The sequence below is a fragment of the Anolis carolinensis genome, chromosome 5 (assembly GCF_035594765.1).
Source record: "Anolis carolinensis isolate JA03-04 chromosome 5, rAnoCar3.1.pri, whole genome shotgun sequence".
In the NCBI taxonomy this organism is placed as follows: domain Eukaryota; kingdom Metazoa; phylum Chordata; class Lepidosauria; order Squamata; family Dactyloidae; genus Anolis; species Anolis carolinensis.
This window is the reverse complement of record NC_085845.1, coordinates 25,398,226-25,418,518: the sequence shown is the minus strand read 5'-3', so window position 1 is coordinate 25,418,518 and position 20,293 is coordinate 25,398,226. Positions and strand designations below refer to the sequence as shown.

Sequence of the window (20,293 nt, the reverse complement as noted above, 5' to 3'; positions counted from 1 at the left end):
GGTGTATGAATGCACCAAGTACACTGAATTCTAGAAGGATGTCTGGAATAGGAGCACACATAAAGTTGGAAATGAACTTTGCTACACTTTCTTAATATCAAGCACTTCATGCAAAACAATAAGTATTATTGTATAGTGTATGGTTTCCCCACTTCCCCCGGTGGGACTGCAGATGTTATGTGGGAGTTGGGTAATATTCCAATATGTGACATATTCATAAAATATTGTGCTTCAGGCAATGTTAAAATGAGCACTGGCTTTTAAAGTTAATGATGTAACAATAGATCTGCCATATATATATATATATATATATATTTGCCAACACATTCTCATGGCCTTTTTTGAAAAATTCTTGTTGATTCCAAATCAATGAATGTGTCAACATATATTTCTGAAATGATATCAGATAAAATCACCATGATAAATGCAAAAAATGCAATCGATATTTTCTCACTGCTTATGGGGTTTTTGTTGTTGTTGTTTTAAAATAGCTCTATTACATTGTTTTAGTCATCTATTATAAATTTGCTGCTTTACAGGAACATTAATCTCCAAAACCATTCAGTTTGGGATTGGTCTAATTATATGGATAATTTTTATTTATTTGTTTCCTTGCAACAGTCCTATTCCTTTCAGTGCCCCAGGACATAAAAGGTTTGTACTTGTCTTCTGAATGAAAACCAGATATGCTGCCAGAGCCCTGACATTTTTTCTTTTTTTTCTGACTCCTTCTGGGATGTCCCAGCCAGTATTAATAGAACTGAATTTACAAAAGTTAAATGGCTGGCTATTGTAGCACCAAAAGGATGAAGCCATCATGGTGTACATGTTCAAAGGTTGGACTATGACTTTGGAGAACATGGTTCAAATGCTGAATGCTGAAACGTGTAAGTGTGCCACATTCGATTGCAGTGAAGACATCAAAGCTATTCATAAGGACGGAGACACACACTAGGAGAAGCCGCAGCAGTTTGCTTTTGCCTGAGTTTACTGGAAAGGATGAATTTTTTCCTCATCCTCTCCTCCTACTGATCTGAGTGCAAACTATTTTTGCACTTTGAACTTAATTTCCAGGAATTGAAGTAACACGTGGACAAATGCGGGGAAGTGGAAAGAGGTGGAGAAAACTGGAGAAAAGATGGATTAGTTGGATTAGTTGGAAGTATCCCTGCTAAATCTGGACCGTTGAAAGGTACGAGCACTTATTGTTAAGTGACTGATTGTTTATGATATACATAACATAATGAGTTAGATTTGAAAGTGTACAATTGAGTTGAAGGGAAAAAAAACTATACAGCTTCATTCTCCCAACAGCAATGCATCCCTCCCACAGCTACAAACAGAAATGCTATGTGGAAGATTATCAATATGAGAGCAGTTCTCACAGAGATGTTTTCCCATAACTCTTGACATTTTCTGAATTAGAAAAGCAGAAAACCCCAAGAAAATCCAAGGTATTGTCTCTTAAGTGTAGCTGAAAGACTATTTATGTGTAGAAAACAGCAAACCAACAATCTGAAATGGATCTCTTTTAATCAATACCACCCTAGCCGATTGAAGTAGGATAGGCCCTTCACTTTTTACTCCAAGTTCCTGTTACTGTTTTGCTGCACGCAAGCACTTAGACAAAATCGGTTCTCAGAAACCTCTTTAACAGCCTGCTGTCCAAGAATACACTTTTCTCAGCCTCTTTTACTGACTGCTGAAGGGATGAAGTGCAATGCTAATTGGATGCAATGATTTAGTGCAAGTTTACAGGATAAAAAGGAGGGATGGAAAGAAGGAGGGAGAGAAAAAGGAATACTTCTTTAGATGCTGTACAGAGTAGAAAATACTGCAGTAGAGAATGCCTTGTACTTCTGAGACTAACAGGGCTACTTTTTTGAAAACTAGTACAGGTATGGAAGCTCTGACGTGAGCAAGGAATTTCCTTACCCACTTTGCTCCATCCTAATTTATTTCTATGAGGACAGGCTATCTGTATGTATCTGACTTCTTTTAGCCAGAATTCTACTGTATTATTCTGTTACAGGTTGAGTATCTCTTATCTGAAATGCTTGGGACCAGAAGTCTTCTAGGTTTTGGATTTTGTTTTATTTTGGAATACTTGCATATACACAATGAGATGTCTTGGAGATGGGTGCCAAATCTAAACTCAAAATCCATGTATGTTTCATATGCTCATTATAAACAAGTAAGCTTGTTTTCTGCTGCCCTGGAGACTAGGACACAGAACAATGGTTTCAAACTACAGGAAAGGAGATCCCACCTGAACATTAGGAAGAACTTCCTCACTGTGAGAGCTGTTCAGCAGTGGAACTCTCTGCCCCAGAGTGTGGTGGAGGCTCCTTCTTTGGAGGCTTTTAAGCAGAGGCTGGATGGCCATCTGTTGGGGATGCTTTGAATGCGATTTTCCTGCTCTTGGCAGGGGGTTGGACTGGATGGCCCACAAGGTCTCTTCCAACTCTATGATTCTATTATTCTATATACATAGCCTGAAAGTAATTTTATAAACAATAGTCGTAATTTTGTGCATGAAACTGAATTTGTGTATATCAAACAACCAGAAAGCAAAGACGTCACTATCTCAGCCATCGATGTGGACAGTTTTTTTTTTATTTTGGAGTATCTTGGACTTTGGAATTCTGGATGTGAGATACTCAACCTCCATTTTATTTCATTTGCCTTTTTGATTTCATTTGCTATGACTGAGAAGGTCTTAGGGGACCACAGAATCATTTCATATTAGTCAGAAAATGAATGCAGATAATGGCATCATACCCGTAAAGTTGTTTCATTATATTAAATATTAATACGATAACATTTAATCACATACAGTGAAAAAGACCTTGTGCTTGTCAGTTCCTATGCATTGTGCTGTTTCACTCAATGGTTGAAAAAGTGTGAGATGGAAGGAAGTTTACTTCTTAGTGAGCAGTTTGATAGAATGGGGTCTATAGTTTATTTTTATATTTCCAGAAAGCATTGTTGCTGCTTCATTATATCTTGATATCCTGCCTTTATCATAAGCAACCCAAAACAGTATGTATTCTTCTTTCTCTACTTCATTTTGATCCTCACAGTAATAATAATAATAATAATAATAATAATAACAACAACAACAACAACAACAACAACTTTATTTTTGTCCCCTGCTTCCATCTACCCAAAGGGACTCAGGGCGGCTTACATGGTGCCAAGTCCGAACAACACATTTTAAAATGTAATACATTAAAATACATAACAATAATAATAGACAGAAAAACAACAACATTATAATGACATATAAAAAGGCATTGAACCAACAACCAATAACAATTTCACTTTATCATCATGGGTGGGTGGACTAGTGCAACAATAATTTAAAGCAGGGGTCTTCAAACTTTTTAAGCCGAGGGCCAGTCCACAATCCTTCAGACTGTTGAGGGGCCGGATTGTCATTTGAAAAAAAAAATACAAACAAATTCCGATGCACACTGCACATGTCTTATTTGTAGTGCAAAAACAACAAGAACAATGAAAGAACAATACAATATTTAAAAATAAAAACAATTTTAACCAACATACATTTATCAGGATTTCAATGGGAAATGTGTTCCTGCTTCTGGCCAATGAGATAGTCAAGTTAATTAGGGTTGTTGTTGTTGTTGTTGTTGTTGTGCCTTCAAGTCATTTCAGATTTGGGCGAGCCTAAGTCTAAAATGTATTTATTTATTATTTATTTATTTACTGCATTTATTTACTACATTTGTATCACACCCTTCTCACCCCAAAGGGGACTCAGAGTGGCTTACAAATTATATGTACATACAATATATTATATTATTAGCATAGCACAATATTAGCATTATATATTACTATATTGAACTATACCACTATACTGTAATATTATTAGTTATATAGAATATATAATTAATGTTATTATATGGTATTATTATTAGTGTTATATTGTATTACATTATAATATTATCAATATTATATGTATATACAATATATTATATTATAAAACTGAGGGCGGGGGCCAGGTAAATGATCTCGGAGGGCCGCATCCGGCCCCCGGGTCTTAGTTTGGGGACCTCTGATTTAAAGGATAGGCGAATGAGTGAAGTGCATAGGTCATATGGCAGCAGTAAGGATAAGGGAAATATTAAAGTGTGAGGACAGGTTTTTGGTCCTATCTGGAGCTAGCTATCTAGAAGATTGTCTACTCAAAAGCACAGCCTAGAGAAGTAGATTAACCCCCAAGGTCACCAAAAAGAGGTCTCATGGCTAAACGGAAGACTTGAACATAGATTTTCCAGAGCAATGTGGAGTGTATTTTCATTCAATTTCCATTGAATTATCTATCTTGTTATATCTGCCCAGAAGATTGTGAAAATTGAGAGTCTTATTCAGCAGCTCTTCTAAGAGGTCTCCTAAGTTCATGACTGCTATCAACTTTGAACTGATGATTTTCTACTTAGCCATTATGGACTTTATCACACGGAACTAATAAAGTGCAATTATGGCAGGATAAATGTGCCTTTGGACAGAACTTACTACATAATCACATGTCTCTTTTATTACTTACATTGTGTGTAAAAACTGGATAATCTCTTTTCATTGAAGGGTGGAAAAATCAATGAATCAATTATTGCTATTGTTCCACCACTCTTTCTGTGCAAAAACGTTCTTGTATGCATTCCTGAAACTGCATAGCTATCAGAAGAAGACCTCATAAAAATGATGAAACTGAAAGATTTCACAGCTGATTGGAAAAACTGGGGAAAACACAATACACATGCACTGGGTAGGATGGACATGTGTAAGAAGCAAGGCTGTGTGGAAGATTGATTATGCAACTATGCATCAAAGTGCCAGAAAAGCACAAATGTATAAAGGTGTGAAAGTATTTTCCATTTGGTTAAACAATACAATTGACACAAGATAACAGGTTGGTGTGATAAAATCTTCAAATACACCAGCTCTCTAGAAATGTATATCTCAAGTAAGTATAAGGATTACATTACTCAAAATATTAAGGTCCTGTCTACATTGCCATATAATCTCTAGATTTTCTGCTTTGAAGTGGATTATATTAATCTATACTGCCATATAATCCAGTTCAGATAATCTGTCTTTATATGGCAGTGTAGAAGGGGCCTAAGGTTGCCTCTTGCAAAAAGGACAAGGCTTCTCCAGATGGGCCTGTGAAGATGTAATGTCACCAGATGTGGATCCGCATAGAAGCTACAGTTGATAAAACACACTCTTCCATGCAAATGTTTGAGATGCAAGAGCCTTGACCTCCAACCCAGCTGATAGCTGAAGATAGTGGTAGCAACTTGTCAACTGTTCCTCCTGTGGTTTCCAGGTTCTCTAAACCAGTGTTTCTCAAACTATGCTCCTCCAGGTGTTTTGGACTTCAGCTCCAATCCCAGCCAGTTTACCAGCTGTTAGGAACTGTGGGAGCTGAAGTCCAAAACATTTGGAGAAACACAGTTTAAGAAACTCTAAGCTATCCTGTAGCCTCGGGTGTGTTGGAGAATGTAATCATAAGAACCACCAATCCAATCAACTTTCTTAAAAGAAAGGTGGGGTGGGCAACACTTTTCCTTTGTTGCAAGAGGCAAAATCGCTTAGCTCAGCTCTGGTTACAATATAGACTTGACTAAGAATTATGACTTCCATAAGACCAGTCAGACCCTTTCCACACTGCCCTATATTCCAAGATCCAATCCTTGATTATCTATTTATCCCTGATTATATGGCAATGGAGACTCATATAATCCATTTTAAAGCGGAAAATCTGGGATCAGATCCTGGGATATGGGGCAGTATAGAATTGGCCTTAGTGATCTTCACTGTGGGGGGGGACCCATGTTGTTGGTAGTGTGCGCCTTCAAGTCATTTCCAATTTGTGGTGACCCTAAGACAAACCTATCACATGCTTTTCTTGGAAAGATGTTTGCCATTGTCTTCTGAGACTGAGAGCATGTGACAGTGCCAAGATCATCCAGTTTCCATGGCTGAACAAGGATTTGAATTCTAGTCTTCCAGAGTCCAAGTTCAACATATAAACCAGTATGTAATGTTAGATATAAATCTAATTCCTAATCTCAACTAGAGTAGACCCATTGAATCAATGAGATTTTACAAACTGCTAATTTAACATTCAGCAGTCTATTGTAGCACCTTTCCACACAGCCATATAACCCAGAATATCAAAGCAGAAAATCCCACAATATCTGCTTTGAACTGGGTTATCCGAGTCCACACTGCCAGATATTCCAGTTCAGAGCAGATAATGTGGAATTTTATTCAGCCTAGAACCCTTCTAAATTGCCATATAATCCAGATTATCAAATCAGATAATCCACATGATCTGCTTTGAACTGGATTATATGAATCTATATTGCCCTATAACGCACTTCAAAGCAGATAATCTGGATTTTATAGGACAGTGTAGAAGGGGCCCTAGTCAAGACTAACAACTAAATTAGACCCACATATCCTTGTTTATAATCTGACAGTTTAATCATAGCATCGTGTTGAATTCCTTTTAAAAACTGTTTAAAAATAATATAAATGACCCAAATTCATTATTAAGGAATAAATAACCATTTCAAATGCATCTATGAATGGCATTTTTTTCCTATTAAATAATATAGGTTTGAATTGGCAGGAGAAAAAGCATTGTGTTCTGGAACTTGGCAAAAAAAGAATGACCCATTCATAAGAAGCAAGTTTATCTGTTTTTCTTAATGTTAATGTGTAAATAAATCACTCATGTTTGCAGATGGGAGTTGCTCCTTGGGCCTCCTAGAGGAAATTCTGCTGATTTGTAGCAGTGTTCCTAGGGACTGTGCCAATCACCTGGTTACCGCAAGAGTTGCATTCATGCCTGACCACTGAGAAACTGTGCTATTCTGGAAACAGTTCTTGCTGAGCAAGCGTTATGCCACTGCCAGACTTATGCTATTAGATGGAGCCTGTCCAGAAATGGAGAGTGTTAATGAGTAGCCTAAAAGGAATGATAAATAAGGAGATATGTGGAGGCATAGCATTTCTGCACTAGGAAAAAAGGAGTTTGAAGATAGTAACTTTGAAGTTAAAAAAATCATACTCCTTTTGTAGATTTGATAATCTAGAACAGGGCTTTTTAAACTTTTCCACTCATGACCCCTTTCCACCTGAGAAATTTTTATGTGACCTAAGGTATATAGGTATATAAAATGGATTTAAAATCAAACATATACTGAAAACAAATCAGCATTTGAATGGCTTGCTAAACATGCTGATTTTTCTTTTGATGAAGTAGAGCAGAAGCATCTTCTGCAGAATCCATTGTGCAAATATCTAAAACAGCCACTGGGTGGTGATCAGAAAACTTTCACTGTTGCCATATATTTGGGAAGCCCTACATTAAGATAGGGGGACCCCATTTGAGGTTGGGACCCACAGTTTAAGAAGCACTGATCTGGAGCACTCAATCCCAAAAGGAAAATGGTGGAAATAACAAGTATTGTGCCAATACTTGGTGACAGATTTTTTTTCTCATCTTTATTGCAAATTTTGTTTATCATTTTGTGACAACATTCATGTATCAGCAGTCCCTTATGATCTCCAGTATCTTAACGTTTTTGAATTGCTCACATGTGAATAGACCTAAAGTTTTTCCTATTCAGTAATTCATTATTGTCTGACAGTCAAAAGCTGGGCACTTCACTATAAAGAAGCACCGTCTATCGGTAAGAATCAAGAATGTTCACATAGGGCCCATGACCTTTAATTTCTTTCAGTATACAGTATCTGAAAACACAATTTTTCATATTGCCTGGCTCTACCATTTATCAATAAACAAACAGGCAAACAAACAAACAAATTCAGCAATTCCTAGTTTAACAAGCAAACATTTAAGTCTTGAGTGAAACTGGAATTCAGCTTTAGTGGACAATGTAAAGCAGGGGTCCCCAAACTAAGGCCCGGGGGCCGGATGCAGCCTTCCAAGGTCATTTATCTGGCCCCTGCCCTCAGTTTTAGACTAAGTCTGAAATGACTTGAAGGCACACAATAACAACAATAATCCTAATTAACTTGAAGAAGAAGCAGACCCACACTTCCCATTGACATCCTGGTAGGTTTATGTTGGTTAAAATTGTTTTTATTTTTGAATATTGTATTGTTCTTTCATGGGTTTTTTTCCATTACAAATAAGATGTGCAATGTGCATAGGAATTTGTTTGTATTTTTTTTTCAAACTATAGTCTGGTCCCCCAACACTGAGGGACCGTGGACCGGCCCTCTGCTTTAAAAGTCTGGGGACCCCTGTTGTAAAGGTTGTGGGTTTACAGTGAAACAAACAAATTACATGTGTAGAAATGGCTACAAAGCTAAAAATCGGAGGTGTATTTATACTGGTATATCCACATCTATGACAGTTCACCATCACTTTAGCTAGCATTGCTCATTCCCATTGTTAATCCTGTAATTTGGTGAGATATTTGAAATTCCCTACTGCATTGCCCTGATATACAGCATTATTGTTCTCTAGCAGAGAATTCTAAGTATCTCAACAAATTATAAATCCCAGAATTTCATTGGGTATGATTGTGTGGTGTGAATGTATAGTGAGCCCTGTAGAAAGTGAAAGTGCTCTGTTTCAGGTCAGCATCCATTCTCCCTCTTTAGGAGACAGTTTACAAGGCCAGGGCAGGAAAGGAAAACCTTTCCCTACTACTGACCTTGTTGTCCTGAAGATAGATTTGGGAGGGGTGGGGAGACCCGGAGTAAGCAAACTGAAACCAGAGATGAAAAGGGATAGAGCCAAAAATCGGTCAGACCTTTGTTCTCTTTTCCCACCCTTCCCTTCTTGCCACTAGCAGGGCTGCTGAGAAATGGGCAGATTGGTCTTGCAAAGGTCTAGGGAGATCATTTACAAACCCATTTGAAACTGGGCTGAGGGCCACATGAGGTTAGTTTTAAGTCTGCAAGTATCCTAGTACAGCAAGTTGCTTTTTCCCTGTTCTAGGACACTAGCTATTGCTCTTGTAGAAAGTAATCATATCAACTGGCCATATATAATGCTGTTGTGTGGTACAAAATTGCTTACACTAGAACAAGTTATTGTCTATGACACAATAGAAATTAAAACTGGGAGGTAACATTCCCCTTGTCAGATTAGAATAATGGAATTAGAAGAGACCACAGGGGCCATCCAGTTTGACCCCTTGCCATATAGGAATACACCATCAAAGCATTCCAACACATGGTCATTCAATTTCTGTTTCAAAAACCCCAAAGAAGATTACACCACATTCTTAGGCAGTATATCCCACTGTCGAACAGCTCTTACCATCAGGAAGTTCTCTAGAGCAGCAGAAAGCAAACCTGCTCCCTTCTCAATATGGCATGCTTTCAACTATTTAAACATGGCTATCATGTCACCTCTTAACCTTCTCTTTTCCAGGCTAAACATACCCAACTTCCTAAACTGTTCCTCATAGGGAGGGAATCGCAAGCTGTGTGGGAAGAGGGCACTAGGTAGAAGCCACAGGATGGGACGTTATGATTTAGTCAAGTTCTGACAAAGACAAGGGATGGTCAAGGAATGCAGAGATCCTGTTTTGACAAGGCAAATTCCAAGCCAAAAGGTCAGCACTTTGGATAGCTCCCAGTGTGTCACAGACCAGAGAATCTTTCAAACAGTCTCAGATATTGCTTCAGCAATAAATAAATAAAAACACATTGAGTGTTACCTCACAACCTCTGAGGATGCCTGCCATAGATGTGGGTGAAACGTCAGGAGATAATACTTCTGGAACATGGCCACACAGCCCGAAAGACATACAACAACCCTGTGATCCCGGCCATGAAAGCCTTCGACAACACATAAAACACATTGAGATTGAGCCTTTTAATGGAATTCGGTCTAAGTGGCTAGTTTTACCTCTGGCGAGCAAAATCTTTCCTGTTAAAGAGGCTTTCCAAGAACTTATCATTTAGTTGCTGCCACCCCTCCCAGAACTATTCTATAAATGGTGGAGGGAGAGAAAACTGGCGATTCTTCTGGTTCTATCCCAGTAACCAAGTACAGAATGACTACATCATTTGCTGAGATATCCAGAGGCCCCCAGTGAATCTCAGAAGATAACAGACTGATTTTGTATCTGTTTATGAGGTCATAGCCAAGTACTTCCAAAATTGCTGCCTCCACAGAATGGCTGAGGAAGCAGCCGGGCTGGTCTGTGATTCTGAGAAGTGTTGAGTGGACTGATATAACATAGTTCCACATGTAGAACTTCTATGATGTGTTGTGCCATACTGAATTGCAACTACTAAATATGGATCTTTTGTGGCTTTTGGAATCAAGTCCCATGGTGAACTCATGACCTCCTTCAGCTGGGGAAATCCTGGCAAAATGAACGCCAGTTGTGCTGGCCCTTCTGGTGCAGCCTGGAACTAGTTCTGAGGGTAAATCCTTCTCTTACTCTGATGCTTCCTCTAAATCTATGAGCTCATTTCCCTCTCAAATTTACTACATAATGCCTCTTCCCACTAGCATAGAATTTATTAGTGCTGAAGGGTCAAATAGTAGGAAACTGCCTTTCTTTGGTGTCCAACCCTGATTTGCAGTTTGTGTATAACATTTCTGAGTGCAAGGAACGTGGTTCTCCTAGGATGAAGCTGCCTGTATGTCAAATATGATTTGTTGCACTAATTTCTATCCTGTCTCACTACATGATTAGTCTTCACTTGAATACTCTGTTGTCACATTTCTGAAAGGAAAAACTGTAATGCGAAGTTGTACATAATGACAATCTTGTCCTAAGCAATGTTGTTTCACTTCAGGCTCACAAAATATGAGAGATCATACCGGATCTCTTTGCTTATTCCATGACCTGGGCTAAGAATGCTGTTGCATCATTCACTTTCACACATTTTTAGTCTCATAATGAAAGAGTCCAGCATGTTTCTTACCTGCAGTGAGACCTGATTCTTGAGGGCTTTCACTGCTGGAGTTCGGCCACATGCCACCATCAATAATAACGGCTTCTCCAACAGCTTGGTCCTTATTTTAGCCTTGTTTTTCCCTGTGTTAAATTGGCTGTTAGCTTATGGCACTCCCATTTCAGTAAGAGTGTTGTACTGTAAATATTCACTGATACAACTCGGGGAGGGATGTAACCTATTCATGAAGATTGTTGCTTGGACAAGATATGGATTTCTTACTTGATAATTCTATGACAAGGGTCTGAGCAAGAACAAAAACTGATTTTGAGTTCTTCCATAATGTTATGTGGAATTAAACCAGGATGCAGAAGAACAAAAAGATTTCTGGATCTTCTTAACTGATTTTTTTTTTTTTGCTTCTGCATTCAGTTTCACCACCATGTTTTAGCTGAGTTATTTTATTTATTTATTTAATTTATATACCGCTCTTCTCCCCCAGGGGGACCCAGAGCGGTCTTACATAATGGCAAGATTAATGCCACATATAATACAAAATATAGTAAAACAAACGATCGTAAAAACACACTAAAAACCAATATCATACCCCATTTAAAACAGTAAAACACTGTGTGGCCATTACAACAGGGCCAGTAGCATTGGGCCAAAAGTCAGAGCCAGCCTGTATTCAATTACACATTAATCCAGCGAATACATCAGATTATATCAACCGTATCTTAGGATGGGCCAAAAGCTTGGTCCCACATCCAGGTCTTCAGCTGCTTCCTAAAAGACATGAGTGAGGGGGCTTCCCTAATCTCCCTTGGCAAGGAGTTCCACAGCCGTGGAGCCACCACCGAAAAAGCCCTGTCTCTCGTCCCTGCCAGACGCAGCTGTGACGGTGGCGGGACCGAGAGCAGGGCCTCACTGGAAGATCTTAATCTGTGGGGCGGCTCATAGGGGGAGATACGTTCGGAGAGGTAAGTTGGACCAGAGCCGTTTAAGGTTTTGTAGGTCAAAGCCAGCACTTTAAATTGTGCCCGGAAGCTAACAGGCAGCCAGTGGAGCTGCTTCAACAGAGGAGTTGTATGCTCCCTGTACGGCGCTCCAGTTAATAACCTGGCTGCGGAACGTTGGACTAGTTCCAGCTTCCAAACAGTCTTTGAAGGCAACCCCACGTAGAGCGCATTGCAATAGTCCAAACGAGATGTAACCAGAGCGTGGACCACCGTGGCCATGTCAGGCTTCCCAAGGTACGGGCGCAGTTGGCGCACAAGTTTGAGTTGTGCGAAGGCCCCCCTGGCCACCGCCGAAACCTGGGGTTCCAGGCTCAGCAATGAGTCCAAGAGGACACCCAAACTGCGAACCTGCGCCTTCAGGGGGAGTGCGACCCCATCCAGCACAGGCTGTAACCCTATACCATGTTCGGCCTTACGACTGACCAGGAGGACCTCTGTCTTGTCTAGATTCAACTTCAATTTGTTCACCCTCATCCAGTCCAACACAGCAGCCAGGCACCGGTTCAGGATCTGGACGGCCTCCTTGGTAGCTGAAGAAAAGGAGTGATAGAGTTGGACATCATCTGCGTACAGATGACACCAAACTCCAAAACTCCAGATGATCTCACCCAGCGGCTTCATGTAGATGTTAAACAACAAAGGGGACAGTACTGAACCCTGTGGGACTCCACAAGACAATGGTTGTGGAGCCGAACAGCTTTCCCCTATCAACACCTTCTGGGTACGGTCCTCAAGGAAGGACTGGAGCCACTGCAATGCAGTACCCCCAAGGCCCATTCCCACGAGGCGACCCAGAAGGATACCGTGGTCTACGGTATCGAAGGCCGCTGAGAGATCCAGGAGAACCAGCAGGGACACACTCCCCCTGTCGAGCTCTCTGCGGAGATCATCCACCAAGGAGACCAAGGCCGTCTCAGTTCCATGCCCCGGTCTGAAGCCAGACTGTGCCGGATCCAGATAATCAGTTGCTTCCAAGAATCCCTGGAGTTGCGAGGCAACCACGCGTTCCACGACCTTGCCCAAAAGGGGGAGATTGGAAACAGGCCGAAAGTTATTCCAATTAGTGGGGTCAAGTGATGACTTCTTCAACAGTGGTTTTATTACGGCTTGTTTGAGGCCGGCTGGAAGTCTGCCTTCCTGGAGGGAGGCGTTCACCACCACTCTTACCCACTCGACCAACCCCCCTCTGGCTTCTTTAACCAGCCAGGATGGGCAGGGGTCTAGGATGCATGTGGTCGCTCTCGCTTCTCCAAGGACCTTGTCCACGTCCTCGGGTTGCACAGATTGAAATGAATCCATCAAAATAGGACAAGCAGGTGCTCTTGCTACATCTTCAGAGATTGCATCAACCGCGGCGTCAAGCTCGGAACGAATCAAAGTGATTTTCTTTGAAAAGAACTGGGAAAAAGCTTCACATTTCTCTGCCACATCATCTGTGGGCGCAGTTTGAGGGGTGTTGTTAAGCAGCCCTCAGACAATTCTAAAAAGCTCGGCAGGACGGTTTTTGGCTGCCTCAATTCTAGAACTATAATAGGTTTTTTTTTTTACAGCAGCCATTGCTTTGCAATATGTTTTCCTTTGGGCTTTAACCCATTCTAAATTTATAACTGACCACATTTGGTCAGTTATAGCTGACCAAATGTGGATTACACAGCTGGTAAGTAATCTTCCAAGTTTCCAAAATAGGGAGGAAATTTAGTTGCAGATGAGTTTCCCCAAGTCTCTAGGGGACTGCCACTGGTCATTTCAATAGTTTAAAGATTTAAAGGGGTCCTTTTATTTCTTTCTCTCTGGCTTTTGGCTGCCTTTTACCGAACCAAAATTCTGACTACTTCCTGGTTTGAAAAATGGTTGTCATTGTTGCTATTATTATAATAATTTTTTTCATTTACCATGTCTTCCACCTTTCTTCTGATAATGGGACTCCAGTTGGCTAATAACATATTTAAACCAATACAAATTAAAACGTTATAAGTCCAGAATAAAAGTAGAAGTATAAAATAAAAAACAACAACAATAAAACAGTACAGAAGTTAAACCATTACACATTAAAATATGAAATGCATTAAAGGGCTATATCCAAACCCCCAACCCCCTATAAACAGCATTAAAAGCCCATCTCTAGTGAGTCTGTAAACATCTGATAGCAGAAAAATGTTTTGACCTGCCACTAGAAGGAGAGCAAGACACCTCCTGTTTTCTATAGGAAGGGAGTTCCAGAGTTTGGGATCAGCTACTGAGAAGGCCCTGTCCCCTGTTCCCACCAAATGAAACTGGAAAAGTGATGAGGCAGTGAGAAGGGCCATTTCAGATAGTCTCAGATCTCTAATGGGTTTTAAGGAGATATGGTCCTTCAAATAACCTGGAAAAGTCATATAGGGCTTTACAAGTCAAAAGCAAAACCTTTATTGTAGGATGGCAGTGAGCAGAGGTGTTGCAACATGGGTGTTGTGTACTCCCAATAGCCAGCCCCTGTTAACAACCTGGCTGCACCCCTTTGAGTCAACTGGCATTTCTACACATTTTCCAAAGAGCGGATCATAGTCATAGCATATAGAGGGAGTTGCTTCAGGACAGTATAGATCACCATGGCAGTAAGACTAATCCCCTCTTCAAATGTGGGGTGAAAGCAAAGGTTCAATGGAGTGGGGATGTGGTTCACACTTCTTACCCTTTGCAATTGCCCTTCTTTTCTTAGAGTACATTTGCATAATATAATTGTAGCATTCCTTACTTAGACAACAATGGCTCCATTCCAGACTAGGATTTGTCATTTGATGTGGTATATGATGAGAGTTCTCCTCTTAAGAGTTATAGTACTGTAGTTCAGGAAAGGTGCTAAAACATCCTTGCAAGGGATTCTAAGTAGCTCACCAAACTATAAATCACAGGATTCTGAAGGATGAAGTGATGACAGTTGATCTGCAGTCCATATATACTCTTGCAAAAAATATGGCTGGAGTGGCCTGTGGTTGCGCCATTCAAGATAGCAAATACTCAAGAATGATGGAAGTTGGAGTCCAGATCTGTAACCCCAGATTACATCAATCTGGAGTCCAGCGCCAGATTACCAATTGTTCAATTCCTGCAAGCTCCTTCCTGGCCAGGAGTCCAGACCGAAAGAGGAAAAAGGGGTTGCTTCTTCCCTACTTCCTGTAGCTGTTTCTGATATCACCTGCATACTATGTTTTATCTAATTTAATAAAAATGTACACAATCAAGTTGCTAGCCAACATTGCAGGGCTGGAAATAGGAACATGTGTAGAATTTTGTGTTGCTCTCTATTTACTGTGTCATTTCTATACCCTAGAATAGTCGCCACAACTTGCACAACAGGAGGTTCTATTGTAGGATCTACTTCAGCCTCCTACCTGCCTTCATCTGGCCTTGTCTTCATTTTATTTAGATGAGATAAAGCAGTAGATACTCTAATCCAGGGGCCAACCCTAGATGAAATAATGTTTAGAAATGGCTGTAAGATCAGAGCTGAGGAAATCTATCTTACGTAAGCTTCCACTCCTCCCCTCCCTTGGCTATATACACATTTGTCAGGAGAAATGGTGGGAACATTTCTGCCTATCAACTCCTCATGACGCTGTTCCACTTAGGGTTTTTAAAAATGTTGTCTGCCCAAAATAGCCACTACCTAATTCCACGTTAGCAAAGGCAGTATTTGTTAACCAGGGCCCCCGTTTTGCTTGGCTCGTCAATCACCCTCGCGGCTCCGGCTCTGCATCATACTTCTAATGCGCCCATGATGGATGAGCGCCGTGAGGAACAACCTGCATGCTGCGAACTGGCTCTCCCTGGAAGAGCTCCATGCCTTGCTTAGAAATCTATCTTCATCGCATTTGTGCCATGTTCCTGATCCCAGTACTTAATCACCACGTGTAGGAGGTGTGAAAAAAGAGAGCAGACTTGTTCGGCTAACTTCATTTTTGTTTGATTATCATTAGCAGAGCTCTGCAGCTGTAACATAGCACTGCACTGACAGTTCAGGGATGCCACAGGTTATACCAGTCACATCCCCAAAAGTAAATTGTAGAAGAGGATACTACAGGGCAAATAGGAGCAGGGGAAATGATCTTTTACAGCCAGGGAAATGTCCTGGAACAGATGCCAGAAAAAAAAACTGTAGGAGGAGAAGGAGAAGGGAGCCTGTTCCAACCAACCATGGGAAATAGTCTGAAGGACTGAGTGGGCGACTGAAACAACTTGAATTTTCATACACTTGTGTCTCCTGTCTTATCTAGAAGCAGTTACACTGCGGAAACTGCATGGAATTTGCAAGCATAAGCACAGTCTTAAAGGAGCATTAGCTTTATATAAAACAAAAGAGCAAAACTGTTTGTGTCTCTGGGTGCATCTACACTGTAGAATGAATCCAGTTTGACACCACTTTAACTGCTACGGCTAATTTCTATACATTCCTGCAAGGTGTACTTTGGTGAGGCACTAGCACTCTTTTCCAAAGAAAGCTGAAGTCCTTGTAAAACTATAGCTCTTATGATACCAAAGCATTCAATCATGGCAGTTAAAGTGGGGTACTGTGTAGATCTTACGCTGAACTTCCATCGCCACTATTGCTGTACCGGTTTGTTAAGAATAGCTTTGTTAAGTAGTCTGACATGGTGGTTGTTAGAGTCAGACTACACAGAGAAGCCACTAAAATCCACAAGCATGTGGACAATTTCAACAGAAAGGAGGAAACAATGAAAATGAACAAAATCTGGCTACCAGTATTTTTTTTTTTAAAAAAACTCTAAAATCAGGACAGTAAATAAAGAAAAACACTCAAAAACAGGGGGATTCAAGACAAGAAACAATCAGGGCCAGCTAATCATCTCCCAACAAAGGATTCTCCCAAGCAGGAAATACCCAAGCTTTGAAGCTGCAAAGCTATTCAGTGCTAATCAAGGTGATCAATTACAACATTCACACTTGCCTCCAATAAACAAGAGTTCTTTCTCCCACCTTGGCCATTCCACAGACATATAAACACCACTTGCCTAGTTTCCAGCAGACCTCACAACCTCTGAGGATGCCTGCCACAGATGTGGGTGAAACGTCAGGAGAGAATGCTTCTGGAACATGGCCATACAGCCTGGAAAGCTCACAGCAACCCAGTGATTCCGGCCATGAAAGCCTTTGACAACACATTGGACCGAATAAAGTTTGTTTTTCATTTCCCACCTAAAAATAAAGGTTGATGTGTGGATTTTCCTTGCTGTTAAAAAGCTTAATTATTCTTTTAAGAAGTGTTGTATTGAATTCACTTTTTCAGTCAAAACTAATTCTAGTTGCATTTAAGGGGGAGAAGGTTAGCACCAAAATCCTATTATTTTTACCAGTGTGTTGAGGAGCCAGAACTGAAAGTATTTGGGTTTTTGGCTTTCCAGTTACAATGCTATCTATCACCCCACCCACACCCTTTCTGGCTGTTAGTTCTGAGCTTGACTACAACCTTCAAATTAGTTGGGAAGAACATTTATTTTACTAGCAAAAAAAGTTCTTCTGAGCATATTCTTGATATCAAATACTTTTGAGTGGCATGCATTTGTTTTCCAGAATATATGCCCCCAGTATAAATGAAAAATGCTAGAACGGTTCTGCTGATATGAATCAATGTAGGTACCTGTATTTTTGGATCTTCTTTGGAAGCATTACTGTGGGGACTTTTAACATGAACTGCTAAACCATATTGATTGACCCAATTGTCCTTTTCCACTCAGCTGTTGGGAAACTTCTGATGGTATCTCATCTCCCTATGGTACCTTCTACCCAAATCATGTTGCAGTGATATTGAATTACTCGAACAAACCCAATTTGAATCCATGGGGATCTACTGCAAGTTGGGATTGCCCCCAGCTAACCTCAAGACTTGCTTGAAAGGAAAAAGTTGTTTCCATAGTTTAGACTACTTTTTATTCATTGATTAAATTTATATGCAACCTTTTTAATGATAGAAGAACCGCTCTTCCTCTGTCCTTTATCCCCAAAACAATCCTTTGAGTTTCTCACTAGCTTGGAACAGTCAAACCAAAGTCTCTGGATATGTTTTTCCTCCACCATAACTCTATTATTAATAATAAATTTTTATTGAAAACATTTATAATAGTGTGATTTACAATGACATGACAAAATTATACATACAGTGAATAAATTTCCCCCAAAAACCTTACCCATCAAGCCAACATAAAAAAAATTAAAAAGGGAGGAAAAAAAGAGAGACAAAAACAAAACAGCCACAAGGGAAAGGAGACACCAAAAAAAAAAACCCCAAAAGAAAAACAAAAAACAAATAAACAAACCAACAAACTCAGCCTGTGTTAAATAACAAACTGAAACTAATTTAACATTACATAGTTACACCATCAAGACACACATTTATTAAAATCGACTTCCATCTATTATCTGGTGTTTTTTAAATTACTGTAACTCTAATGACTGGCCAGGATGCATTTTTCAGGGTCCTATAACATTTCCTCTCATCTTCACATCAGCTGTAATCTCCCTTATCACCTTACCATCTTTCCCCCATTTGATTAGCATAATTGCCACTTTTTCCTAAATTAATTAAAAACTTTCATTTGTATTATTCCAGGCTCAACCATCAATTTTGACCCCAAAGCATACTATTCTAAATGTGAATGTGTTTTTAAAAGACTATTATTAAGTAATGAATTGGCAGGGAAATGAAAAAGGAGACACATGTGGGAAAAGAGGGTTTGCAGATACTGTTCTGAACACATAACGTTAGGCATGTGCACATTTGCCCTATCTATACACTTCTGATTTTACACCAATTACTTAGAAATGCTATTTCTATTCATGGCAATTATTCAAATTCTATTATATCCCTCTCTTCATCTGAAATGGATAATTGTATTAAAGATAGACAAACAGTGATATAGATACACACATACACATACCTTAAGCAAAGAAACACAGAAGTAGCTTATCACATACACATCTATTTTGGAAGCAAATATTCTAAGATCTCCTCAAAAGCCACCAGGCTTCAGATGAAATGGCAAAGAATATTGTTTTGGTTTTATTTGGTATTAACCAGAACTAGTTTCCATGTTGAGCAGGATTTTCTTTTATATAGATCAGTGGTTCTCAACCTGGGGTCCCCAGATGTTTTTGGCCTTCAGCTCCCAGAAATCCGAACAGCTGGTAAACTGGCTGGGATTTCTGGGAGTTGTAGACTAAAATACCTGGGGACCCACAGGTTGAGAACCACTGTCTTAGAGGCATGGACCTCTTCTCTTGCATAGAGTCACATCCCACAACCTTTACAAGTCATTATTTATTAATTAATCTATATCCCGCTTTCCTCACTTAAACAAGACTCAAGACAGCTATAAGACAGAAAGTGAAAGAAGATTCACAGAAATTGATTATGGCAGCACTGATTCAAGAATGTCATACTGGAGCATCACGCAAGGGACACAAGGGCTACAAAAAGCTAGGACTACCAAAGTTCACTTTAAACAAACTATCCCACAATCCATAGGGCACAAAGGGAAGAATGTAGTTGCCAAGACCTAGTCTGGCATTGTCAAGATGCATTATCAACTAATAGAAGAGTCAATTGTGAAAATTTCGGCAATGATAAAATGCTTACTATTTATTTATTTATTTATTTATTTATTACAAGCATTTAAAGGGCAGTGATAAAATGTTTGCTTCCCCTAGTTCAGTGTTTCTCAAACTCTGCTTCTCCAAATGGTTTGAACTTCAGCTCCCACCATTCGTAACAGCTGGTAAACTGGCTGGGATTTCTGGGAGTTGTAGGCCAAAAACATCTGGGGACCCCAGGTTGAGAACCACTGGGTTAAACCTTTGTGCTGGAAGAACTGCTGAATGCTGGGCAGTGGGGTGAGCTCCCGTCTGTCAGCTCTAGCTTCCACAGGATGGTCAAACATCTGGCCGTTCCCTGGGCAATGTCCTTGCAGACAGCCAATTATCTCACACCATAAGTGACTTGCAGTTTCTCAAGTCACTCCTGACACAAAAAAAGTTTAAAGGGCAGATGAACTTTATTTTTCTCCTGCCAAGATCGCAGATTGACTTTGAACAATATTTCTTGAAGTGACTTCATATAAGTTAATATCTGGCATCAGTGTGCTATCCCCTGTATTGAATTTTAAGAATAAATTAATAACAATGTGTCATGTATAAACCTGGTCTCTGTAGCATTAACTTTCTTAATAAACTCATTTTTGGACTTAAGAGGGTGGACTAGAAGAAGAAGGAATGGATAAATGTAATTAGGATATTTCTTATATTGCAGTAAAGGTCAGGAGATAACTCATATTTATATAAATGTATGCTCACTT

At 39.9% G+C, this 20,293-nt stretch overlaps 1 long non-coding RNA gene across 1 annotated transcript in view; it reads left to right on the top strand.

Annotated features, from left to right (window-relative positions):
* The first annotated feature begins 254 nt into the window (after positions 1-254).
* LOC134299474 (uncharacterized) overlaps positions 255-20,293 on the top strand; it is a 43,180-nt gene continuing 23,141 nt past the window's right edge. Inside the window, exon 1 of the long non-coding RNA XR_010006694.1 lies at positions 255-1,192. This is a non-coding gene — a long non-coding RNA (uncharacterized LOC134299474). The remainder of the gene's footprint in view (positions 1,193-20,293) is intronic.